The 18134-nt window shown below is 39.8% G+C and overlaps 1 protein-coding gene across 1 annotated transcript in view; it reads left to right on the top strand.

Annotated features, from left to right (window-relative positions):
- LOC5571800 (frequenin-1) overlaps positions 1-18134 on the top strand; it is a 592818-nt gene that overhangs the window by 99023 nt on the left and 475661 nt on the right. The gene's annotated exons all lie outside the window — the stretch shown is intronic.

The raw sequence follows: 18134 nt of genomic DNA, 5'->3' as shown, positions 1-18134 counted from the left end.
CAAACATGATCAAAAATGTCAAAGTTGAAATTTCAACGCATTGTTTTTTAAATCGTAGTTCAATTATGAATTAGGGTAAGTGTACCAGTTATGGCCATAGTGGTTCCCTATTTCGCCATACGTGATAACTTGAACGTCTCCACATTTTGAAAAGTTTTGTGTATCTTTGCAGTAAGGTATAGGATATATCTTGATGTTAAAACATTCAAAAAGATTGAAAACGAACCACTATGTCCATAACTGGTACACTTTCCCTAGCTGTTATTTTAGCGGGAATAAAATGACAAAGTAGGTGTAAGAACATGCTCTTTCGTGTTATTTAATTCGTGTTGACCTTATGTCGAATCTTGTAGATTCTACAATAGTTTTTCTCTGCGTGGAAGCGATTCGAGCAGAGAAATATTTAGGGGTGGAAACGTTTATCTTGTTGTCCCCCTTCCCAGGGAGTTCCGATACACTCTGTTTTTGGAGCACAACTTGTCCACTTTGTATATCGCACACCGTGGTGCGATTGCAAGTTTGTATTTTTGTACGAAATCCAAATGGGAGGGAAATGTCAAGGACTTTTTCCGTCGTCGGGTAGAAATTTAGGCAGCCTCTTTTTGCTGACCCAACTACTAGCGAAGCAGGCTTTCGAAACAGGGTTCCGACCGATGAACAAACTTAATGGACTTTTAGTTTTCGACCCCGATTCCCCATCTGGTTCCCTTGCCTAAGGAGAGAGAGAAAGAGAAGGAGCATGTTGTGCAAAATTATGGCGGTCATTTGTTGTCTCCAACAACGGGGCTGCGTCCGAAAAAGTAATCGGGTCAAACTTTTCCGAGCGGTAATTAACAATAAACTATTTCGAAACGGAAGGGTGAACACTTCCGGATAGTTTTGGATGTGATCTGTAAGTTAAGTTTGGGTCGCTGGTTTTGGCTCAATCGTAAATTGACCAAAGAAGGGTGCGGAGCTTTTTCTTTCTTTGTGGAAAAGTAAAAGATTTCATAGAAACGATAAGGCATAGCTCGTTTCTCCTTAACTTTGTTGAAATATTTCAAATAAATTAAGTAGAGACATCAGTAAAAGCATTAGCCAGAAGTCAGAAGCTAAAAACAAGAGGCCAGAAGCCAGAAGCTAGCAGCAAGAGACCAGAAGCTAGGAACAAAAAGCCAGAAGGTAGAAGCAAGAGACCAGAAGTTAGGAGCCAGAAGCCAGAGACCAGAAGCCTAGAAGTAAGAGGCCAAAAGACAGAAGCCAGAAACTAGGAGCAAGAGGCCAGAAGAAAGAAGATATGAGCAATAGGCTAGGAACAAGAGGCCAGAAGCCAGAAACCAGGAGCCAGAAGCTAGGAACAAGAAAGCCAGAAACCAGAAACCAGGAGCCAGAAGCTAGAAGCCAGAATCCAGGAGCCAAGAGCTAAACGGCAGAAGCCATAAGCTAGAAGCCTGAAGTCAAAGCTTTTCCAGCTTCTGAGAGAAGCTTTTCCAGCTCTTTAGAAAGAATGTTTTCCAGCTTCTGAGAGAGAAGCTTTTGCAGCTTCTGAGAGAAGCTTTTTCAGCTTCTGAGAGAAGCTTTTCCAGCTTCTAAGGGAAGCTTTTCCAGCTCCTGAGAGAGAAGGTTTTCCAGCTTCTGAGAGAGAAGGTTTTCCAGTTTTTGAGAGAAGCTTTTCCAGCTCCTGAGAGAAGCTTTTTCAGCTTGTGAGAGAAGTTTTTTCAGCCTCTGAGAAAAGATTTTTAGGCTTTTGAAAGAAACTTTTCCAGCTTCTAAGAGAAGCATTTCCAGTTTTTGAGAGAAGCTTTTCCAGCTTCTGAGATAAGCTTTTCCAGCTTCTGAAAATAGTTTCTGCAGCTTCTGAGAGAAACTTCTCCAGCTTCTGAGAGTTGCTTCTCCAGCTTCTGAGAGAAGCTCTTCCAGCTTCCGAGAGAAGCTCTTCCAGCTTCTGGGAGAGAAGCTTTTCCAGCTTCTGAGAGAGAAGCTTTTCCAGCTTCTGAGAGAAGCTTTTCCAGCTTCTGAGAGAAGCTTTTCCAGCTTCTGAGAGAAGCTTTTCCAGCTTCTGAGAGAAGCTCTTCCAGCTTCTGAGATAAGCTTTTCCAGCTTCTGAGAGAGAAGCTTTGCCAGCTTCTGAGAAAAGATTTTAGACTATTGAAAGAATCTCTTCCTTAGCTTAGCTTCTTAGGAATGTTTTCCCGCTGTTCAAAGTGGTTAGGAAGAAGCTTTTTCGTCTCCCAAAGATTCTGGGGAATCTCTTTCAAAGATTCTGGTGAGATGTTTAATCTCTCCCAGAGATTCTGGGGAGTCTCTCCCAGAGATTCTTGGAAATCTCTCCCAAAGATTCTGAGGAGTGATTCTGGGGAATCTCTTCCAGAGATTCTGGGGAATCTCTTCCAGAGATTCTGGGGAATCTCTCCCAGAGATTCTGGGGATTCTCTCCCAGAGATTCTGGGGAATCTCTCCCAGAGATTCTGGGGAATCTCTCCCAGAGATTCTGGTGAATCTCTCCCAGAGATTCTGGGGAATCTCTCCCAGAGATTCTGGGGAATCTCTCCCAGAGATTATGGAGAATCTCTCCTAAAGATTCTGGAGAATCTCTTCCAGAGATTCTGGAGAATCTCTTCCAGAGATTCTGGAGAATCTCTTCCAGAGATTCTGGAGAATCTCTTCCAGAGATTCTGGAGAATCTCTTCCAGAGATTCTGGAGAATCTCTTCCAGAGATTCTGGAGAATCTCTTCCAGAGATTCTGGAGAATCTCTTCCAGAGATTCTGGAGAATCTCTTCCAGAGATTCTGGAGAATCTCTTCCAGAGATTCTGGAGAATCTCTTCCAGAGATTCTGGAGAATCTCTTCCAGAGATTCTGGAGAATCTCTTCCAGAGATTCTGGAGAATCTCTTCCAGAGATTCTGGAGAATCTCTTCCAGAGATTCTGGAGGATCTCTTCCAGAGATTTTGGAGGATCTCTTCCAGAGATTCTGGAGGATCTCTTCCAGAGATTCTGGAGAATCTCTTCCAGAGATTCTGGGGAATCTCTCCCAGAGATTCTGGGGAATCTCTCCCAGAGATTATGGAGAATCTCTCCTAAAGATTCTGGAGAATCTCTTCCAGAGATTCTGGGGAATCTCTCCCAGAGATTCTGGGGAATCTCTCCCAGAGATTATGGAGAATCTCTCCTAAAGATTCTGGAGAATCTCTTCCAGAGATTCTGGAGAATCTCTTCCAGAGATTCTGGAGAATCTCTTCCAGAGATTCTGGGGAATCTCTTCCAGAGATTCTGGGGAATCTCTTCCAGAGATTCTGGGGAATCTCTCTCAGAGATTCTGGGGAATCTCTCCCAGAGATTCTATGGAATCTCTCCCAGAGATTCTGGGGAATCTCTCCCAGAGATTCTGGGGAATCTCTCCCAGAGATTCTGGGGAATCTCTCCCAGAGATTCTGGGGAATCTCTCCCAGAGATTCTGGGGAATCTCTCCCAGAGATTCTGGGGAATCTCTCCCAGCCCAGAGATTCTGGGGAATCTCTCCCAGAGATTCTGGGGAATCTCTCCCAGAGATTCTGGGGAATCTCTCCCAGAGATTCTGGGGAATCTCTCCCAGAGATTCTGGGGAATCTCTCCCAGAGATTCTGGGGAATCTCTCCCAGAGATTCTGGGGAATCTCTCCCAGAGATTCTGGGGAATCTCTCCCAGAGATTCTGGGGAATCTCTCCCAGAGATTCTGGGGAATCTCTCCCAGAGATTCTGGGGAATCTCTCCCAGAGATTCTGGGGAATCTCTCCCAGAGATTCTGGGGAATCTCTCCCAGAGATTCTGGGGAATCTCTCCCAGAGATTATGGAGAATCTCTCCTAAAGATTCTGGAGAATCTCTTCCAGAGATTCTGGAGAATCTCTTCCAGAGATTCTGGAGAATCTCTTCCAGAGATTCTGGAGAATCTCTTCCAGAGATTCTGGAGAATCTCTTCCAGAGATTCTGGAGAATCTCTTCCAGAGATTCTGGAGAATCTCTTCCAGAGATTCTGGAGAATCTCTTCCAGAGATTCTGGAGAATCTCTTCCAGAGATTCTGGAGGATCTCTTCCAGAGATTCTGGAGGATCTCTTCCAGAGATTCTGGAGGATCTCTTCCAGAGATTTTGGAGGATCTCTTCCAGAGATTCTGGAGAATCTCTTCCAGAGATTCTGGGGAATCTCTCCCAGAGATTCTGGGGAATCTCTCCCAGAGATTATGGAGAATCTCTCCTAAAGATTCTGGAGAATCTCTTCCAGAGATTCTGGGGAATCTCTCCCAGAGATTCTGGGGAATCTCTCCCAGAGATTATGGAGAATCTCTCCTAAAGATTCTGGAGAATCTCTTCCAGAGATTCTGGAGAATCTCTTCCAGATATTCTGGAGAATCTCTTCCAGAGATTCTGGAGAATCTCTTCCAGAGATTCTGGAGAATCTCTTCCAGAGATTCTGGAGAATCTCTTCCAGAGATTCTGGAGAATCTCTTCCAGAGATTCTGGAGAATCTCTTCCAGAGATTCTGGAGAATCTCTTCCAGAGATTCTGGAGAATCTCTTCCAGAGATTCTGGAGAATCTCTTCCAGAGATTCTGGAGAATCTCTTCCACAGATTCTGGAGAATCTCTTCCACAGATTCTGGAGAATCTCTTCCAGAGATTCTGGAGAATCTCTTCCACAGATTCTGGAGAATCTCTTCCACAGATTCTGGAGAATCTCTTCCACAGATTCTGGAGAATCTCTTCCAGAGATTCTGGAGAATCTCTTCCAGAGATTCTGGAGAATCTCTTCCAGAGATTCTGGAGAATCTCTTCCAGAGATTCTGGAGAATCTCTTCCAGAGATTCTGGAGAATCTCTTCCAGAGATTCTGGAGAATCTCTTCCAGAGATTCTGGAGAATCTCTTCCAGAGATTCTGGAGAATCTCTTCCAGAGATTCTGGAGAATCTCTTCCAGAGATTCTGGAGAATCTCTTCCAGAGATTCTGGAGAATCTCTTCCAGAGATTCTGGAGAATCTCTTCCAGAGATTCTGGAGAATCTCTTCCAGAGATTCTGGAGAATCTCTTCCAGAGATTCTGGAGTATCTCTTCCAGAGATTCTGGAGTATCTCTTCCAGAGATTCTGGAGTATCTCTTCCAGAGATTCAGGAGAATCTCTCCCAGAGATTCTGAAGAATCTCTCCCAGAGATTCTGAAGAATCTCTCCCAGAGATTCTGAAGAATCTCTCCCAGAGATTCTGAAGAATCTCTCCCAGAGATTCTGAAGAATCTCTCCAAGAGATTCTGAAGAATCTCTCCCAGAGATTCTGAAGAATCTCTCCCAGAGATTCTGAAGAATCTCTCCCAGAGATTCTGAAGAATCTCTCCAAGAGATTCTGAAGAATCTCTCCAAGAGATTCTGAAGAATCTCTCCAAGAGATTCTGAAGAATCTCTCCTAGAGATTCTGAAGAATCTCTCCCAGAGATTCTGAAGAATCTCTAGCAGAGATTCTGAAGAATCTCTAGCAGATATTCCGAAGAATCTCTTCCTCCTGAGAGAAAAGGTTTTCCACCTTCTGAGAGAGAAGGTTTTCCAGCTTCTGAGAGAGAAGCTTTTCCAGCTTCTGAGAGAGAAGCTTTTTCAGCTTCTGAGAGAAGCTTTTCCAGCTCCTGAGAGAAGCTTTTTTAGCTTCTGAGAGAAGCTTTTCTAGCTTCTGAGAGAAGCTTTTCCAGCTTCTGAAAGAAGCTTTTCCAGCTTCTGAAAGAAGCTTTTCCAGCTTCTGAAAGAAGCTTTTCCAGCTTCTGAGAGTAGCTTTTCCAGCTTCTGAGAGAAGCTTTTTCAGCTACTGAGAGAGAAGGTTTTCCAGCTTCTGAGAGAGAAGGTTTTCCAGCTTCTGAAAGAGAAGGTTTTCCAGCTTCTGAAAGAGAAGCTTTGCCAGCTGCTGATAGAAGCTTTTCCAGCTCCTGAGAGAAGCTTTTCTAGCTTCTGAGAGAAGATTTATCAGCTTCTGAGAGAAGTTTTTTCAGCTTCTGAGAAAAGCTTTTCCATGTACTGAGAAAATTTGTTTAGACTATTGAAAGAATCTTTTCCAGCTTCTTAGGAATGTTTTCCGCTGTTCAAAGTGGTTGGGGAAGAAGCTTTTTCGCCTTCCAAAGATTCTGGCGAATCTCTCCCACAGATTCTAGGGAATGTCTCCCAGAGATTCTGGGGAATCTCTCCCAGAGATTCTGGGGAATCTCTCCCAGAGATTCTGGGGAATCTCTCCCAGAGATTCTGGGGAATCTCTCCCAGAGATTCTGGGGAATCTCTCCCAGAGATTCTGGGGAATCTCTCCCAGAGATTCTGGGGAATCTCTCCCAGAGATTCTGGGGAATCTCTCCCAGAGATTCTGGGGAATCTCTCCCAGAGATTCTGGGGAATCTCTCCCAGAGATTCTGGGGAATCTCTCCCAGAGATTCTGGGGAATCTCTCCCAGAGATTCTGGGGAATCTCTCCCAGAGATTCTGGGGAATCTCTCCCAGAGATTCTGGGGAATCTCTCCCAGAGATTCTGGGGAATCTCTCCCAGAGATTCTGGGGAATCTCTCCCAGAGATTCTGGGGAATCTCTCCCAGAGATTCTTTGGAATCTCTCCCAGAGATTCTGGGGAATCTCTCCCAGAGATTCTGGGAAATCTCTCCCAGAGATTCTGGGGAATCTCTCCCAGAGATTCTGGGGAATCTCTCCCAGAGATTCTGGGGAATCTCTCCCAGAGATTCTGGGGAATCTCTCCCAGAGATTCTGGGGAATCTCTCCCAGAGATTCGGGGGAAACTCTCCCAGAGATTCGGGGGAATCTCTCCCAGAGATTTGGGGGAATCTCTCCCAGAAATTCAGGGGAAACTCTCCCAGAGATTTGAGGGAATCTCTCCCAGAGATTCGGGGGAATCTCTCCCAGAGATTCGGGGGAATCTCTCCCAGAGATTCGGGGGAATCTCTCGCAGAGGTTCGGGGGAATCTCTCCCAGAGATTCTGGAGAATTTCTCCCAGAGATTCTGGGGAATCTCTCCCAAAGATTCTGGAGAATCTCTTCCAGAGATTCTGGAGAATCTCTTCCAGAGATGCTGGAGAATCTCTCCCAGAGATTCTGAAGAATCTCTCCCAGAGATTCTGGAGAATCTCTCCCAGAGATTCACTCTCTATTCCTCACTCCACAGACATTACTCCTCATTTCTTACTCTTCATTCTTCATTGCTCAATCCTTACTCCTCGATCCTCATTCCTCATTTCTCATCTCTCATTTCCTGCTCCTCATTCCACATCCGACACTCCTCATAGATTTACCCTCTCGGAAGAATTACTTCACCCTCTCATGTGAATTGCTTTACCCTTTCGGGGAGAATTACTTTACCTTCTCGGGGGAATTGATTAAGCCTCTCAAGGGGGCTCATGCATTGCCTTGACGTATTTCACCACATTCCGACTAGAGGCTTGTAACAAAAATATAATAAAATTTTATCAGAATATGATATGCATATCATATTATAATATAATTTTGTTTGGCTCCGTTATCCATAGAACATAATAAAACAGAAATATAACATAATGTGTTTTATTTCTCTTTGAGATATTTTTTTGTTCATTTTTTACAACTTTATAACAAAATAAATAGATAGTTATGCACTTTTTAATAATATACAATATTATCGTATATCGAACAGTATTATAATTTTGATACTTTGTATCAAACATTATAACTTGGTTTGATATGTTTTTGATAGAATTAAAACACATTTTATTATGTTTATGTTACTATTCATACACTTTTTGTTATAATTTTAGTTATTTTAACAACATCCTGCATCAAGTTTGTAACAACCAATGATCGAAAAAAACATATGCTGATATAATTTTGTTATGTACCCTTACCATCCCGACTAAGGGTACATAACAAAATTATATCAGCATATGTTATTATGTTATAAGTTTTTTTCGAACATTGATTGTTACAAACTTGATGCAGGATGTTGTTAAAATAACTAAAATTATAACAAAAAGTGTATGAATAGTAAAATAAACATAATAAAATATGTTTTAATTATATCAAAAACATATCAAACCAAGTTATAATGTTTGATACAAAGTATCAAAATTATAGTACTGTTCGATGTACGATAATATTGTATATAATTCAAATGCATAACTATCTATTTATTCTATTATAAAGTTGTTAAAAATGAACAAAAAAATATCTTTAAGGGAAAAAAACACATTATGTTATATTTCTGTTTTATTATGTTCTATGGATAACGGAGCCTAACAAAATTATCTCATAATATGATATGCATATCATATTCTGATAAAATTTTATTATATTTTTGTTACAAGCCTCTAGTCGGGATACCATTAAGCATAACACAATAAACTTGGCTTTATTTGAAGAGTTCTCATAATACTGTTTTCCGATTGTGTTTCAAGTTAGTTATTTTCATTACACTGAAGAATTCAACGACGTAAGTATTTGAATGTAGGACACCCAGATACTGGTGTCAGGTTGTAATTTATGAGTGGGAATCTTGCGGATCGGATTCCGAGAATGATTTAAAATTATGTTTTAAGGATTGGAGTATGTCTAATGTATTGATTTGATTTATTACAAAATAGCGTATGCTACACTGATAAGTCGTTTCATCCAGTTACTTACGACGTTCTTATACCAGGGTGAAATCGACTTAAGTAGTATTTTGTTTCGATTCGTGATTAAGTCATTTTGTCTCTCCATACAACGGCGCGGCGAAAGTAATGGTTAGATTGCGAAAGTTGAAAATCTAACTTACGCCATTTTGTAAATCCCAAATTTAAACGTTCTAAAAGGGAAAAATCAAGTTGGTTTAAAGCGGAGCGTGTAGAATTTCGTTTGCGAAACACGTAGGATTGATAAAGTAAGTTCGGTAACTTTTCTGACTTGAGTCTATTTGAATAAGTTTACGAGATTTATCGTAACCTCCGAACTACATCGAAACAATTCAGCATAAAATCAACAATTCTGGACGCTTTTTTCAAAATGGCGAAATCGACAAATATACATCAATTTAGTTTTGACCAGTAAACGCATTGTTTAGCTACGCTTCGCTATACATTGTTCAAAACTACGTATGAAAAAACCTACGAGATTTCAGTTTTATTTGAATTTACTATGAATAAATGAGTAAAAACAAATGGGCCTAATTGGATTTAAGATAGTTTATTCTTAAAGTGCTGTTTCGCCCGCTTTCCCTCAATGGAATTGAACGGTGGCAGAAGGGCAAATCTGCAGTTGTGATTTGATAATGGCATTTGACATTTCAAAGTATATTTTTACAAATTGAATGTTTTATCATTATTGTAATAAATCAGTTTATTATTATAAAGATTCATACAATCAACTGCAATTCACATAAAATTTTTCGTTTTTGTCAATAAAAGTGGAAATTATGTTGAAAACTTTTGGAGGAGGGTTGCGACAGCCGGTGACGGTGTCAGTTGGAGGATTTCATCAGTTCAACTTGTTGCCATTGCCTTGGAACACATTCACCGATTCGAGAAAAACGACATCATCGGTGTCTTGACTGCGATTCGGTCCACTTACCTCTGGCTACCTGCGTTGAAGAATTTGAATTTCTCACATACACTCCTGTGCAAAAGTTTGGGTTCACCCCCTCAAAAACATACAAAAGTGTTCTGTCCATATCTCTGTGATTACACGTCCAATTGAAACTCTTTAAGCCGCATTCGAAAGGCAAAGAGTTAATTTTACTTCGTTTGTATTTTCCCAAAAGCATTTTTTGAATTTTTTATACTAAATTTCAACTTAAAATTGTTACATTTTTCAAAAAATACACTGAAAAATCATATATAATTTCCTCAGCAATGGGTCGATCAAAATTTTAAATCAAAGTGTCATTAGAATCGTAATCTTATATTCTTTGAAGAGACCCCACGAAATTTTGGCTGAAAAATCTGGTAAGTATTCAAAATCAATGAAACAGTGAGTAAAGTCCTCGTGCAAAAGTTTGGATTCACCCCTCAGTATGATGCAAATCGTGCAAAAGTTTGGGTTCACCTGAGCCGCACGCGTATCATTTTTGTCAATATCTCAGCCATTTTTCAACCGATTTTAATAGTCTAAAGCTGTTTTGAGCGCAAATAATGGCGCGTACATGTTTGGTTTGAGATTTCACTGATTTAAGTAAGTTCAGGTGAACCCAAACTTTTGCACGATGACTTGACTGAATGTTTCATTGATTTTGAATACTTTTCAGATTTTTCCGCAAAAAAATCATGAGTGCTCTTCAAAGAATATAAGATTACGATTCTAATGACATCTTGTTTTAAAATTTTGGTCGATCAAATACTGAGGAAATTAGATATGATTTTTCAGTGTCTTTTTTGAAAAATGTCACAAATTTAAGTAAAAATTTAGTATACAAAGTTCAAAAAATATTTTTGGAAAAATACATACGAAGTAAGAATAACTCTTTGCCTTTCGAATGCGGCTTAAAGAGTTTTAATTGAACGTGTGATCACAGAGATATGGACTGAACACTTTTGCATGTTTTTTAGGGGGTGTACCCAAACTTATGCACGGGAGTGTACCTGGATGTTTGATGAATCCTGTTCCATTCTGGGCAAATTTTGAGGATTCTGGTCATATTTTAACTTCTCCAGGTTCTCAATAACGCGATTTCATGAACCCGTATAACGATTCATTGTATTTCGCGGTAAAAATTATCAAAAACTTGTAAATTTAGGGAAGGTGCAAATGGGCGTAATTGCTACCGTTGATTGTGAAAAGCATACACAAACTGGCGCAATTGACAGCTATGTTTCCAATTGGACTCAGCAAAGGGCCGCAATTGGATTTATGCTTTGACAGAGGTCGAATAATCTGAAGGGCACAATCAGCACGACATTTTTTATAAGGGCGTGACGATATTTTTCGTAAATTGGAGCGGTGAAACTAGTAAAATTGAATGTAATAATTGTTGAAATGTTAGAACAACCAATATTAAACATAGTTACCAGATTTGCAGCTTCAAAATAGTTTTCATTGGACATTGAGAAAAGATATCTTGTGGGAAAATTTCAATCAACGATTTCTCAAATTGGCATCGATGTCAATTTCAGCATTTGGCGACCAGAATTAACTCACCATGTCCTCTTTCTGGTGCCGAAAATATGACGATTGCATGGAAAAATGTCTTCCAATGTCTTCCAATGTCTTCCACTTTAAATTTTTCAATTATCATGGTAACATTATAAACTTTATAAATTTTCGGCCCAAGTAAAAAAGGAGCAAATGTCAAAACTGAAAAAAATCTGTTTTCTGCTCCAAAATCCCCAATTCTGAAAAAATAAACAACAGAACACCGCTTTTTCAGTTGAGACATTTGCTTCATTTTTGTTTTGCCTGGTAAGTCATAAAATTGAGCTCCCTTTTATCATGTTTGACATTATTTGTTGAGGATTTTCTTCAAAGAAATCCTTCACAGCTAATTATTCTAGCATATTGTTTTAAAACCATGCTTGTCAGACGATAGATGACCTGTGCATGGTTTCATTTTCAATCAGATTTCAATTTAATCGGAAGTTCCCTTGGTTATGCATAATTATTCTTGAGAATTCATCAGGAGTTCAACCAGAAACTTGTTTAAGAATGCTTTTACAGATTGCTACATAAACCACTAAAAATAAATCTACATTCATTTATTCCCGGAATTCTCTAGTGATGTTTCATGAAATGTATCTAAAAGAATATCGAAGGATTCTTCCAAGATAATATGAATGTATTCCTCTAAGCATTGCAAAAAGGATAAATTGAATGAACAAATTTCTAGCAGAATACTAGAAGCCCTTCTTTACGAGCACCTTCAGAAATTTTATGTGATATTCCAAGCCGATAATCGAGAAACTTTTTGTTATGCGTCCAAGAATTGCTTCAAATGTTTAATCAGGGATTTCTGCCACAATTAATCCCGGAATTTCACAAAAAAATTCTCCAGGAATTCCCCCAGAAATTTTAATACAATTTTTTTTATATAAACACGCCCAATCTCCACAAATTCTAGCAAAAATCTAATAATTTTTCATGGTTTTCTTTTTCCTCTTTAACAAATTTCTTAATCGGTTTTGCAATAAGTAGTCCATGTACTACTCTATGAATTCTTCTCGCGATCTTAAAAATTTCGTAAATAGTTTTAAAACAAGTTAACCTAGAATTCCTTTTAGCATTCTTAAGAAGCTATCTGCACTATTATTTTCAGGGATTCCTCCCTGAATTTCCTGCGATGGATTCCACCATGGATTGTATTAGCTAGAGATTTCTCCGAAGGTTCCTGATAAAAAGCATTGAGGATTTTTTCCACAGATAATATATGAAATATATCTGAAAATTCTTTTAGTTTTTTTTACACTTCAATCGTCACTCACGCTGTTGTATTTGGTACAACACTGTTGAAAAAAGCTCACCTTTTTCCGGAAGAACTGCCAATAAATTTCCGATGGAGCTCCAGATGAATTTTGGAAGAATTGCTGGAAAAACTCTGTAGGAATTTCTGGAGAAATTCCCAGATCAATTGTGGAGGAATTCTCTAAGAAACTTTGGAGCATTTCCGGAGAACTCTGGAGTAAGTCCCCTCCGGGACTGAAGAATATTCAGAGACTCTCCACAGGAATTCCTGAACGAACCCTGGAAGAATTTCTGGAGAAATTACTGAAGAGTTCCAGATGGAACTCTAAGGGAATTCTAGGAGAAACTCGTAAGAAATTCCTGGGCGAACTTTGGAGAATTTGTTGGAGAAACTCTGGAGGATTTCCCGAGGAAATCAAGGGAAATACTCGGAATAATTCCAGAAGGATTCATAGTGGAACTCCTGAGGATTTCCGAGGAATTACTGGTGGGTCCTTGAGAAACGCCGAGTAAATTCATGGAGAAACCAGCTCCAGCGCCAATGAAATTTCCGGAGGAGCTTCCAAAGGAGCTCAAAGGAGTTCCCGATTAAGCCGTCTAGAAATTCTTCGGGAGATTCTATCATCTTGTCCAGAATTTGGACAAGAAATTCCTAAGAGGATATCGGATGGCAATTTCTGCGGGGATTTGGTCCAGGATTTTCTCTGGGGATTCCGTCCAGAAATTCATTAAGGAATTCATATGAGGATTTTCTCTAGAAATTCTTTCGTAGATTTTTCCAGAGAATTTTTCAGGATATATCCTCCAAGAATGGATTCTATGGATTTAAACCAGGAATTTCTCCGATTATTTTCTCCATAAGTTCTTCCGGGGTTTCCTTCGGGGATTTAAATGAATCCTCCAGCGATATCCCTAGGAACCCAAGTAACCAGTAAGCACGATAATACGGCACGGTAACAGCATTATATGCGCATATAGGGTAATCATTTGATGCATGTCAGTTTTATATACGCATATAATGCTATTATAATGCCAGAAAAGGCGAAATAGCGTGCCATTATAGTGCCAAGATATAACCGTGCTTCTCTGCACCCTTAATGCTGATATAAGACCACGTGAGAAACGTCAGTTGTTTTCGCCAGGTTTTTAGGGCGAATATTTTGTGCTTTCGCGTACGCAGCCAGAGAGCTTACGCGTATGCGGCCAAGCAACTGGTACACGAGGTAAATAAATGAATGAATGAAAACGGAAACCTCTAATAGTATGCAAAAAATGTAATAAAATGATACAGATAGTACTTCTCCTTATCAGATATTTTCGTTTTGGTAGTTTTCATCCTTTTCAGGATTTGCAATTGCCACATTTTGATCCTCGTTTTATGATGATGAAATTCCTCATTTTGCGTCTCGAACCTGCGACACTCGTATTGTTGAGTTGTTGTCCTGCTCCTTTGCTCCTACGGCCACATAAGATAAATAGTATTGGAAAGAAAAGTGACCAATTTAAACCATCACTTTTCCCTGTCATAAAACCTGCAATTGTAGTAGTGAGAAGATTATGTTTGACTCCCTCTTACCACTATATGCAAACACAAAGCACGTGGTATATCTGTCTGAACACTGGATGGCATTTAAACATGCCCTGTATTCGAATATAAAGCCAATATAGTGCTTATTTAATGCCTGTATGCATCAGGCTTAGAAGCATCAATGATGCTGTAATATGATTTCTATGCAGCGGAAGTGCTGTTATAAGGTGTGTAAGCATTTGTGGTGCTATTATAATGCATGTACGCATCTATGATGCTGATTAAGGGCTTATTATTAGTGCTTATGGTTACTTGGGAACTTCTCCGGAAATTTTCTCCAGGAAAAAGAAAGAAAAAGAAAGAAATTCGTCCGGTGATTTTCTTCAAAAATTTCTCTGGGGATTTCCTCAAGAAGCACTTCCTGCAGCAATTCCTCCGAAGTTCCTGCTGGAGCCTTGGGGGAACTTTGGAGGATAAGCTGGATAAAATCCAAAAGAATTGCTGAAAGAGATCCGGAGGAATTACCGATGAAGCTCTGAAGGAATTCCCGAAGGAACTCAAAAGGAATTCCTGCAGAAACTCTGGAAAGAATCCTATAGAATCTCCGAAGGAAATCCTGGAGGAACTACGAAGCAGTTCCTGGGTGAAGTTAGGAAGCGTTCATGGATAAACTCTGGATATGTTTCTGGAGGAATTCCGGAGGCGTTTCTAGAGCCACTCCGGGGAAATTGCTTGACGAACTTCGGAGAAATACCTGAAGAAACTAAGGGGGAAATTCCAAGCAATTCTCACTGTTGGGGAGGAAGCTTTCAGAAATTACGGAGGAAGTTTAGAGGAATCGTTGGAGGAACTCCAAAGGCATTTCTGGAAGAATTCTAGAAGAATTGCCTATGGAAATCCGGAGGACGCTCCGAGGAATCGCTGGACGATATCCAGAAGATGTGGCAGAGAACATCCGAAATAATTTCTCGAAGGACTTAAAAAAAACTTGGATGAACTCTGAATGAATTCCTGGAGGAAGTCTAGAGAAATTCCCGGAGAAGTATTTTAGAAATTTCCTGAGGAACTCTGAACAAACTCCCGGAGAGAATGTTTTGATTTTTTCGAACAACTTTAGAAGAACTCATAGAGGAGCTCTGGAGCATATCCGAGGAATCACAGTGAAACCCCCATGAGTCGACGTTCCATTATTCGACATCGACACATGAAACCACACAAAAACAATCATTTCATGGTTTATATGATGGTCCTCTCATACAACTTTCAAAAGCATTTCTGTTCCATGCCTAGGTGGTCCTTTCAGATATCGACTCAGGGACGCTTGACTGAACTTGAGGAACTTGGAGATATAAAAAAATCCAGGACGAGCTATGGAGGAAACCTGAATGAATTCCCGTTGGAGCTCCAAAAGAATTCCCGGCGGCATTCTAGGGAAAAATCTCCGGAGAAATTCCTGGTGGAAATTCCTGTAGCAAAACCCCGGAAAAAATCTGATGGAAATCTCCGGAAAATTTTCTGGAGGAATTCCTGAAGTAAATCCCTGGGAGAATTCCTGGAGAAAATCCCCGGAATAAATGTTGGGATATATCCCCGGAGTAATCCTTGGAATCTTCGGAGGAATTCCTGGAGTGAATCTCCAAAGAACTTCTTGGAGAAAATCTTTTGAAAAATTCTCTGGAAAAATTAACGAAACAATTTCTGGAGAAAATTCCCGGAGGAGTTTGTTTATTGATTACTGGATGAAATACTCAGAGGAAATCCTGGGAGAAATGTCCGGAGAAATTCCTGGATGACATCTCTGGAGAAATTCCTGGTATCAATCCTCAGAGATATTCATGGAAAAAATATTTTGATAAATTCTTTCGCAGGAACATCTGAATTAATTTTTTAGACGAAATCCCTAGAGGAACTTCTGGACATACATACCCGAAGAGATTCCTGGAGCAAATCCCCAGAGAAATTCCTGCTGCAAATCCCCGGAAGTATTCCTGAAGCAAACTCCCGGATGAATGCCTGAAATAAAACCCCAGAGGAGTTCCTGTTGGAAATTCTGTTGGACAAATAGGAGGAACTTCAAAAGAATTCCTGAAAGAGCTCCTGGAGATATCTGTAGGCGGACTTCATTGTGGAATATTTAAATATATTCCCGTTGAAATTCGTGGTGGAATCCTTGGACGAATTCCAAAAGAATTTCCCGGAGAAATACCCTGATGATTCCTATGAGTTGCTGAAGGATTCTTCGAAGGAATAGCCGAATTAATTGCCAGAAGAATCGCTGGAAGAGGAATTGATATTGTTTAAAAACAGCTGCGATAGAATATTGCTCCTGTTTTTTTTCTTACCTCAAATGAGTAGGAACTAGAGACGGTGGCAGTATCAGCGAGAAAAATTCCGAACTGATAAACAAACAATTGTAGAACCAGTTTAGGAACAGTTCAAATATTGGCCCAAATGCGAACAAAAATGAACCAGGCAGTTAGCCTGTTCCAAAAAATAAACCAGAAAATTTGTATAAAATAAAACCGCAACAATATTTGCAACACCGGTGCAAGCTCCAATTTATAACATGGTTCAACAATTTGGTCCACCGGTGAAGTTGCTCTAAGGCTACTCATTGTTTGTACTCATCTGGAGGAGTTTCAGGAGAAACCAGTGAAAAAAATCTTGACAGATATCTTGTTGCCAGAGATAATTTCAACAGTTCTTAAAAAACACGAGAAACAGATTTCAAAAAGTCCTTGTAAGAATCATTTTTTTTCTATCTTTATTAACGAGATTTTTAGCCCTGGGCTAGTTCATCTCGGGACCAACGGCTTCACTTCCCTTCCGAAGGAAGTCGTCACTGAAATTTTTAGTGACTATCTCGGGGATGGGATTCGATCCCAGGTCCTCGGCGTGAGAGGCGTGTGTTCTAACCAATACACCAGGTCCGTCCCCTGTAAGAATCCTTGTATAACTTGGATGATTCTATGAAATAATACTTAAATATATTACTCAAATGTCTCGATTAATCTCTGCAAGAGTTCCTAGAAGAAACTCTTGAAGAATCTTTGTGAGAATTCTCAGATCAATATCTGAAGGAATCCTTGGAGAATTTTCAACGGAATCCGGAGAGGGATCGCTGTTTGATTTAGACGTGCAATAATCTTTCAGAAGAGCTTCTTGTAATTTCCAGCTCATATGTTTTTTTTTTTCAAATTTAGGAATTTTAGAAATGCTAGTAATTTAAAATTGTCTTCTAAATGTCTTCACAAATTCTGAAAAGTCTTCCAAAAGTCTTCCGTCTTCCAAATGTCTTCCACACTACTCAAATGTCTTCTAATGGAAGACATGTCTTCCAACCTGGCATCCCTGTACGTCTTTTCCCGTTTGCTTAGTTTTTCCTTGTTACTAAAACTATATGCCCCCGCTGAGTTGTGTTTGATCTTTCGACCTTGACGCTTGCTCCTGTTGGGGCCGGCGATGAGGGCAGGATCAAATATGTCACGCGTTGATCGAGTAAAGTGAAAAAGTGCCGCTTTTGATTAGTTCTTTTTGATCTTCCGACGTTGACGCTTGATCCTGGGCAGTGCGTCAAGAAAGCCCGAGCAGTCGTCAGTTGTTTTCCCTCACAGGTCGCGTGCCTATTTTCTCTGAGTGCTTTTATATAGCCGAGCAAACGAGTGAAGCTGAAAGAGGATTGTTGCTGCTCGACGTTTGTTGCTGCGGATGACGGATCAATTGGTGAGCTCGTTTCATGTTACTGTTTCTAATCTATAAAATATGTATGACTGCACCTTTAATCGTTACAACGGTGAGACGTAAATATGATTTTTCAAAAAATGTGAATGGTTCGTCACTGTGAGTGTCGACATAAACTCTGATTCATAAATTATTTATGTCTAATTTTTTTTTTATTCAATACACCTTCTTCTTTTTATCTTTATTTTTGTAATTAAAAATAAAAACTTCGACACTTCAAGTGTAGACTTCCGAAAGGTTCTCTTTATTCAACAAACTTTGAAAGGTTCGTCACCTCGAGTGTCGGCATAATTTTTCTCTACATAGATATAGTTCAAATCTATGTAAAATGGAAATGGAAATATTATATTTACATGAGCATGTTCATATCTCACAAATCATTATTTTTCATGGTCTAATCGCTTATCAAAGTGAATCCTGTGACCCAACGATCCTTCCCATTAACAAACATCCCTCCCAGTAACCTTCGTGGAGATGCAGAGGCA

This window comes from Aedes aegypti, chromosome 1 (assembly GCF_002204515.2).
Source record: "Aedes aegypti strain LVP_AGWG chromosome 1, AaegL5.0 Primary Assembly, whole genome shotgun sequence".
NCBI classification, from domain to species: domain Eukaryota; kingdom Metazoa; phylum Arthropoda; class Insecta; order Diptera; family Culicidae; genus Aedes; species Aedes aegypti.
This window is presented reverse-complemented; position numbering and strand designations above follow the sequence as displayed.